A 9,068-nucleotide genomic window follows, 5' to 3' on the forward strand; every position below is an offset into this window, starting at 1 on the left:
AAAATCGCAACACACACACACACACACACACACACACACACACACACACACACAACACACACCCACACACACACAAAACAAAACAAAACAAACAAACAAAGCCAAAACTAGAGTCCAGGGCCAGAAGGCTTCAGAGGAATATTCTACCAAACATTTAAGGAAAAATTAATACCTAGTCTTCTAAAGCTGTTTCAAAAAATAGAAATGGAAGGAAAGATTCTAAACTCTATGAGGCCTGCATTACTTTGATCCCAAAACCAGACAAAGGCCCCACCAAAAAGGAGAATTACAGATCAATATTCTTAATGAATATGGATGCAAAAATTTCACCAAAATACTAGCCAATAGGATCCAACAGTACATTAAAAGGATTATTCACCATGACTAAGTGGAATTTATTCCTTGGCTTCAAGGGTGGTCCAACAGCTGCAAATCAATCAACATGACACTCCACATTAATAAAAGAAAGGACAAGAACTATATGATCCTCTCAATAGATGCAGAAAAAGCATTTGACAAATTACAGCATCCATTCTTGATTAAAAGTCTGCACAGTGTAGGTGGAGAAGGAATATATCATAAAAGCCATATATGAAAAGCACATGGCAGGGGTGCCTGGGTGTCTCAGTCGTTAAGCGTGTGCCTTTTGCTCAGGGCATGATCCCGGCGTTCTGGGATCGAGCCCCACATCAGGCTCCTTCGCTGGAAGCCTGCTTCTTCCTCTCCCACTCCCCCTGCTTGTGTTCCCTCTCTCACTGGCTGTCTCTATCTCTGTCAAATAAATAAATAAATAAATTTTTAAAAAAGGGAAGAAAAGCACAAGGCAAATAACATTCTCACAGAGAAAACTGAGAGCTTTTACCCTAAGGTCAGGAACACAACAGGGATGTCCACTCTCACCACTGTTGTTCAACGTAGTAATAGAAATGCTAGCCTCAGCAGACAGCAAAAAGAAATAAAAGGCATCAAATAAGCAAAAAAGAAAACAAACACTCAGTCTTCACAGATGACATGATACTCTGTGTGAAAAAACCAAAAGGCTCCAACTGAAAATTGTTAGAATTCATACAGGAATTTGGCAAAGTGACAAGATATAAAATCGATGCACAGAAATCAGTTGCATTTCTATACACAAACAATGAGATAGAAGAAAGAGAAGTTAAGGACTAGATCCCGTTTACAATTGCACGGAAAACCATAAGATACCTAGGAATAAACCTTACCAAAGAGGCAAAGGATCTGTACTCAGAAAACTTTAGAACACTCATGAAAGAAATTGAGGAAGACAAAAGAAATGGAAAAATATTTCATGCTTAAGGATTGGTAAAACAAATAATTGTTGAAATCTATGCCACCTAGAGCAATCAACACATTCAGTGCAATCCTTATCAAAATACCATTAACATTTTTCTCAGAGAGGGAAAAAATAATCTTAAAATTTGTATGGAAACAGAAAAGACCCCAAATAGCCAAAAGAAAATTGAAAAAGAAAACCACAGCTGGTGGCATCACAATTCCAGATTTCAAGCTATGTTAAAAAGCTGTAATCATCAAGATGGTATGGTACTGGCACAAAAACAGACATATAGACCAATGGAACAGAATACAGAACCAAGAAATGGACCTTCACCTCTATGCTCAACTAATGTTTGACAAAGCAGGAAAGACTATCCAATGGAAAAAAGACAGTCTCTGCAATAAATGGTGTTGGGAAAATTGGAAGGCCACATGCAGAAGAATAAAACTGGACCATTTCCTTACACCGTACAGAAAAATAGACTCAACATGGATGAAAGATGTAAATGGGAGACAGTAATCCATCAAAATCCTAGAAGAGAACACAGGCAGCAACCTCTTTGACCTTGGCTACAGCAACATCTGGGTAGACATGACTCCAAAGGCAAGGGAAACAAAGGCAAAAATGAGCCATTGGGACTTCGTCGAGATAAAAAGCTTTTGCACAGCATAGGAAACATTCAGCAAAACCCAAAGACAACCTACAGAATGGGAGAAGAATTTTGTAATATTTTATCAGATAAATGGTTAATATCCAAAATCTATCAAGAACTTATCAAACTCAATACCCCAAAAGCAAATAATCCAGTCAAGAAATGGGCAGAAGACATGAACAGACATTTCTCCAAAGAAGACATACAAGTGGCCAACATACACATGAAACAATGTTCAACATCACTCAACATCAGGGAAATACAAATCAAAATCCCAGTGAGATATTATCTCATGCCAGTCAGAACAGCTGACTCTATTAAACTCTGGTTCTCTTTTAAAGGCCAAAGCAATATTCTCCAATGTAAAATCAGTCACATTACCTCACAGACTTATCTTGCTTGTTTAAAAGAGACTTCCCACTGACATCAAACACTTACTCTGTACTTCCTCCTGATTCAATTGTCCTCTTATACCCTGTTACAGAAGCCCAGGATGGAAAATCCTAGAGCACACCATTTTACACAGGGTAAATTGCAGTCTTGAAAGCTTTGGGATTTTTATCTGCCTCTGCCTGACACAGGATTTTGAAGTGATCACTGGATGACTAGAATGGAATTTGCCATCAATGAATACTCAGGGGTACTATTACGAGTTTTCCATTTCAATGAATTTCCTGTTATTAATCTCCGTCATTTAGCAATTTAATAAGTAGACAATAAAACCAGCAGCCTCCAAATAGAGACAGAGTTCCAAACCTTTGGCAATTAGCAGGACATCAGTTTGTTCTGCCACTGTACTAACCACTGCAACATCCACCAGAGAGTCGAAGTCCACTGACAAATGAAACCTCACCCATGAATCCTAAATGAACTGCTATCAATCCACGGGCTCCCAGAATGCCCAGCAGGCGGCCTGGAACTCAATAAGCTTCCAGAAATATCTGACTCAACACCTCATTTGTCTTTTCTGCTGTTTCAGGAAAATTCAAAGCAAGAAATTACAATCCGTTCTTAACAGATTGGCCACATAAGATAACTTCTTTACATAAGGCAAAAATATCAAGATGTTTGTACCAGTGGGTTTTCAATCTCCCAAAAGCAGCTGTGACTACCTAAAGCAAAAACAATAGTAATGCATTGTGGAACTGATAACATGCAGGAATAAAACATACAAAAGACTGGAAGGAAGAAGACGGAAGTTGGAAAGATTCCTATATTATGCAGGCAGTGGTATAACATTATTTGACGATGTACTGTACTAAAGATGTATTCTCTAAATGCTTGACAAACAGTTAAAATAAAATGACATGGCTAATAAGGTAATACTGGAGATGAAATAAGACATTTTCTTTAAAAGCTCAGTGATAGGCTGGTCGGTGAAGGGTATTAAGGATGGCACGTATGGCATGGTGCGCTGGGTGTTATACACAAGTAATGAATCATAGAACAGCACATCAAAAACTAGGGAGGTACTGTATGGTGATTAACATAATAAAAAATACTATAAAAAATAATCTAAAAAAGCTCAGTGAATCCAAATGATAAATAGAAACATAAAAGAAAATGAGAATAGAAAACAAATCGCAAAATGGTAGTTTTATTTATTTTTTTAATGATTTTTTATTATATTATGTTAGTCACCATACAGTACATCCCCGGTTTCCAATGTAAAGTTCGATGATTCATTAGTGCACCATGCAATACGTGCCCCCTTACTACCCATCACCGGTCTATCCATTCCCCCAACCCTCTCCCCTCTGAGGCCCTCAGTTTGTTTCTCATAGTCCATAGTCTCTCATGTTTCATTCAAAATGGTAGTTTTAAACCAAACCCCATCGATAATCACATTAAATGTATATGGTCTACCTTGTTCCCCAAATAGATAAAGAACTCTTACAACTCAATAAAAAGACAACCCAACTTAAGAATAGGCAAAGGACTCTAACAGACATTGTTCCAAAGAAGATAGACAAATGGCCAGTAAACCCATGAAAAACTTCAACATTAGTAGCCTTCAGGGAAATGCAAAGCAAAGCCACAAGATACCACTTCACATGCTCTAGGATAACTGTAATAAAAAAGACAGAAAATGACAAGTGTCAGAAAGGATGTGGAGAAATTAGAACCCTCAATAATTATTGGTAGGAAGATAAAATGAGGAAGGCATTTTGGCAAAAAAAAAAAAAAAATGGCAGCTCTTCAAAATGTTAAAGACACAAGTTATCGTAATCCAGCAGAGCCACTCCTATACTGAAAAGAGAGCTGAAAACATATGTTAGGAGCGCCTGGGTGGCTCAGTCTGTTCAGCATCAGACTCTTGATTTTGGCTCAGGTCATGACCTCAGGGTTGTGAGATCCAGTCCCACATCAGGCTCTGCACTGAGTGTGGAGCGTGCTTAAGATTCTTTCCCATACAGCCACTCTGGAAAACAGTATGGAGGTTCGTCAGAAAGTTAAAAATAGACCTACCCTACAACCCAGCAATTGCACTACTAGGTATTTACCCAGAGGATACAAATATACTGATCCGAAGGAGCACCTGCACCCCAATGTTTACAGCAGCAATGTCCACAATAGCCAAACTATGGAGAGAGCCCAGATGTCCATCAACAAATGGATGCATAAAGATGTGGTACAGGGTGCTTGGGTGGCTCCGTCGGTTAGGTGTCTGCCTTGGGTTCAGGTCATGATCCCAGGGTCTGGCGCGGGGATGAAGCCCCACATCAGGCTCCCTGCTCAGCAGGGAGTCTGCTTCTCCTTCTCCCTCTGCCCCTCCCTCCACTCGTTCTCTCTCTCTTTTAAATAAACAAATGAAATCTTCAGAAAATAAAATTTAAAAAAATATGTGGTATAGATATGCAATGGAATGTTATTCAGTCATGAAAGAAAATGAAATTTCACCATTTGCAATGACGTGGATGGAACTAGAGGGTATTAGGCTAAGTGAAATAAGTCAATCACAGAAAGACAATTCTATGAGTTCACTCATATGTGGAATTCAAGAAACAAAACAGAAGATCATAGAGGAAGGAAAGGAAAAATAAAATAACATGAAATCAGAGAGGGAGACAAACCAAAGAAACTTTTAACTATAGGAAGCAAACCGAAGGTTGCTGGAGGGGAGGTCAGTGGGGGGATGGGGTAACTGGCGATGGGCATTAAGGAGGGTACTTGATGGAATGAGCACTGGGTGTTGTATGCAACTGATGAATCACTAAACTCTACCTCTGAAACTAATATTACACTATATGTTCATTAATTGATAAACTATAAATATAATATAAATTAATTTATAAAATAAATAAAATAAAATTTAAAAATAAAAATAATTAAAAAAAAGATTCTTCCTTACCCTCTCTCTCAGCCTCTACCCCCCGACTCACACTCTCTCTCTCAAAGAAAAAGGAAAGTATATGTCCACACAAAAATTTGTACATATTCGTGGCAGCATAATTCATACGATCCAAAAAGTGGAAAAAACCAACAAGTCTATCCATTGACAAATGGTTAAACCAAAGTGGCATGTCCATAAAGTGGGATACTGTTCAGTAATACAAAGGAATGAGATAGCGACACATGATACAACATGTATCCACCTCTGCAGTGAAGATGAAGAGACCGTGAGGTTTGATGATATTGAGGAGAAAACGATATGGAGGCAGCAAGTGTCCCAGGCCCTGGCGGAGTTCCATCGTTGCAGAAGAGTAAACATACGGCAGACTATAGCCATGATAGATGTTACATGCTCCAAATCATGAAAAACAGTCTCGCATTTATGAATGGAGAAAAAGGAATTCAGATATGGAGGGGAAGGTAAAAGAAAGGAGGAAGAGGGAGATGTTGATGATTTCATGGGGAGTAGCCAGCCAGAATGCCTTGGAATACACTCAACAGAATCTACGAAATGGTCTATGTACATCTCATCAAATTTCTCTCTGTAAACAAACACCTATAGTGTTTATAGTTACAGATGTGTTTATATAGTTACAGATGTATTAAAAAAAAATCTCGAGTCAAGAACCTAACTTTCCAGTACAGGAAGAGTGAAGTAAAAAGAGCAAACTAGGGGTGCCTGGTAGCGCAGTCATTAGGCATCTGTCTTCAGCTCAGGGCCTGATCCCGGCATTCCGGGATCGAGTCCCACATCGGGCTCCTTCACTGGGAGCCTGCTTCTTCCTCTCCCACTCCCCCTGCTTGTGTTCCCTCTCTCGCCGGCTGTCTATGTCTGTCAAATAAATAAATAAATAATCTTAAAAAAAAGAGCAAACTAAAGTTAAAACAAGCATAAGGGGGCGAAAACAAGCATAAGGAAGGAAATAACAGAGTAAACATAAGTGAAATAGTATAAAACAAAAGAGATGAGCAAACAAAACCAAAAGTTGGTTCTTTGTAAAAATCAACAAAAATGACAAACCTTTCACTAGACTGACCAAGAAGGAAGAGAGAGAACGTTAAAATGATTAAATTTTGGAATGGGAGCATTACTGCCCACCTTACAAAAATAAAAAGGATTATAAGGGAATGTTATGAACAGCCAGCAAAGTAGGTCACCTCTATGAAATGGACATATTTCTAAGAAGACACAAACTACCAAACCTGACTCAAGTGGAAACAGATAATCTGAACAGACCTGTAACAAGGGAAAAGACCAAGTGAGCAATAAAAAGAGTATATCCCAGGCTTGGAGCTCCCCGGCCAGCGGCCTCACCTGACCCTCAGCACCATGGCTGCGGTGACGGCGACAGGGATGGCCTGGCTCTCATGGGCCCAGGGCGCTAGGCCAGCCTCCCGCAGGCCGTGGCACCAGGGGGCGGCCCGGGCGCAGGTGGCGGGTCCCCATGGGGCCGCTGGGCCACGGCGCGCCTGGAGGGCCGGGAGGTGTTGGAGTACCTGAGGAAGACGCGCTGGGTGACCAGCCCGCACAACTCCTTGCAGGCCTCGGTTGACGTGAGCACCTGCCCTTGAGCTTCATCTCGCGGAGCACCTCGAGATCTTCACGCCCTCCCTCCCTCCACCCCCACTGGGCAGTGGCAGCGGTGGCCATGGCTGGGCGCCCCAGAGCGTTCCAGGCCAGCCCAGGCCTGATGCCAGCAGCGACTTCTACCTGCGCTGCCCCGGTGAGAACGGATGTTTGCCCTGTTGGTGGACGCCGTGTTCCAGAGGCGCAGGGCACCACCGGATAACGGCCGCGCGTGTGCACCTCCAGGTTCCCGAGCACAAATCTCAGGATCCCGTTCACTGCCCCGTCCGGTGAGAAGACGGAGAAGTAGGAGGCTCCCAGGTCCCGGGTGAAGCCTGTGCAGGCCCACATCTTGGCCCTGACCATCCACATTCCAAACGCCATGGCCCCCTTCCCTCATCAGCCCCCATCCTTCCCCCACCAGAACCCAGTGCTGCCAACTCCTGCCCATCCAGCCCCCGGGGAGCAGGGTGATACCAGCTGACCTCAAGTGAATGGCCGACAACTGGCAGCCAGAAAATGAAAAGGAAGCTTCTGGTGGAGACAGCCCCAAGAAGGATTCAAAGCACCTTATTCCTATGCAGAATTCATAGGACAGAAAACTACGATGGCTCCTGAGAAGCAACTTACCCTAAATGGAATTTATACTCACATCGCTAAAAATTATCCATACTACAAGACAGCAGACAAGAGCTGGCCGAATCCAATTCACCACAATCTCTCTCTGAATCCTTATTTCATCATAGTAACACGTTCCCAGGAAGAACCAGGCAAAAGGGCTCATTCTGGAGGATAGATCCTGCCTCTGAAAGCAAATTCATAGAGCAGGCTTTTAGGAAAAGATGGTCCATGGGCATGCCTTGCTTTAGAAACCCTCTGGGACCCCTCTTCTCCAGAAGTGGCCCAGCCTCTCCCAATCACGCTGGAGTGCTGTCTGCACTCGCCAGTGGTGCCCAGACCCCCAAGAGCCTGTCAAGGGAAGTTTCACTGGCCCCCCTGGAGCCTGAGCCCAGTGCCTCACAGCCTAAACTGGCCATCATCCAGGAGGCACGGTTTGCCCAGGGTGCACCAGGCTCCCCTCTGTCTCGTCAGCCTGTTTTAATGGCCGGGCAGTGGCAGCTGCCACCAACGATCGATCGATCCCATCACCTACACGGTCGCTGCTCCCGTGACCACCTCAACCTCCCAGCAGCCTGTAGTGCAGACGGCGCACGTCGCCCAACAGATCCCCGCAGTGTCTGTCACCAGTATGGCAGGCCTGGCCCCAGGAAGCACGTACACTGTTGCCATCCAGGCTCTGGTCACTCAGGCGGCCGTGCTGGCCCCTCCTAAGGCAGAGTCGCAAGACAATAGAGATCACAAAGAAGTAAAAGTGAAAGTGGAACCTATTCCTGCCATTAACCATGCCACAGCAGGCACAGCCAGCTGGATCATTCAGGAGCCACAGACCACCCCTGTCCACACGGTCACCACAGTGCAGCAGGCACCTCTAGGTCAGCACCAGCAACCAACAAAAACTGTCCCACGAAACGGGACTCACCTGATGCCAATCCCTGCCGCTGGCCGTAACCAGGTGAACAATGTGGCGAGTCCTCTGGACACAATGGCAACACGTGCATCGTTGTCGACCTCCCTGCCCACAAAGCGCCAGAACGGCGACAAGACAGAACAGCAGGAGCTGAAGAAGGTCCAGACGGAAGACGGCGGCGACAACATCATCATCACCCTGCGTGTGGCAGCCGGCAGGGAGAAAGGTGTCCAAAACCAGCGACTGCGACAGCTTTTCTTACTTTAATATTCAACTCCGTGGTGCCAAAAGGAGACACCACCTCCCACCGACACTCGGAGCACGTTGTCTCGGTGGGTAGAGGGTCCGGCCGCTGGACTTCACCTCAGCACTGAAAACACACAACTGAGGTGGCCTCAAAACTCCTAAAAGACAGAAGTCACACCTGAACAAAACCTCAGACAAAAAAACCTGGTTTGGCAGTGTCTCCCCATCCCCAGCTCAGCTTGTCACTCCACAGCAAGATGCTGGGACAGGCAGGGACAGTCCCCACCACCCTCCCAGGACCCTTGGGGCTGGCACGGGTAGATGAGACAGTAGTTCGTGGTTCACACATGCAATTAGAATATTTTGAGGTGTACTTTCTTTACAA

General features: G+C 44.0%; 2 pseudogenes; one reads left to right on the top strand and one right to left on the bottom strand.

The window, feature by feature from the left end:
- Window positions 1-6,674, bottom strand: part of LOC125282013 (forkhead box protein K2-like) — a 15,452-nt pseudogene extending 8,778 nt beyond the window's left edge.
- Window positions 6,673-8,704, top strand: LOC130541883 (forkhead box protein K2-like; annotated as a pseudogene).
- The last annotated feature ends 364 nt before the right edge of the window (window positions 8,705-9,068 follow it).

The sequence above is a fragment of the Ursus arctos genome, unplaced genomic scaffold, assembly GCF_023065955.2.
Source record: "Ursus arctos isolate Adak ecotype North America unplaced genomic scaffold, UrsArc2.0 scaffold_27, whole genome shotgun sequence".
Lineage (NCBI taxonomy): Eukaryota > Metazoa > Chordata > Mammalia > Carnivora > Ursidae > Ursus > Ursus arctos.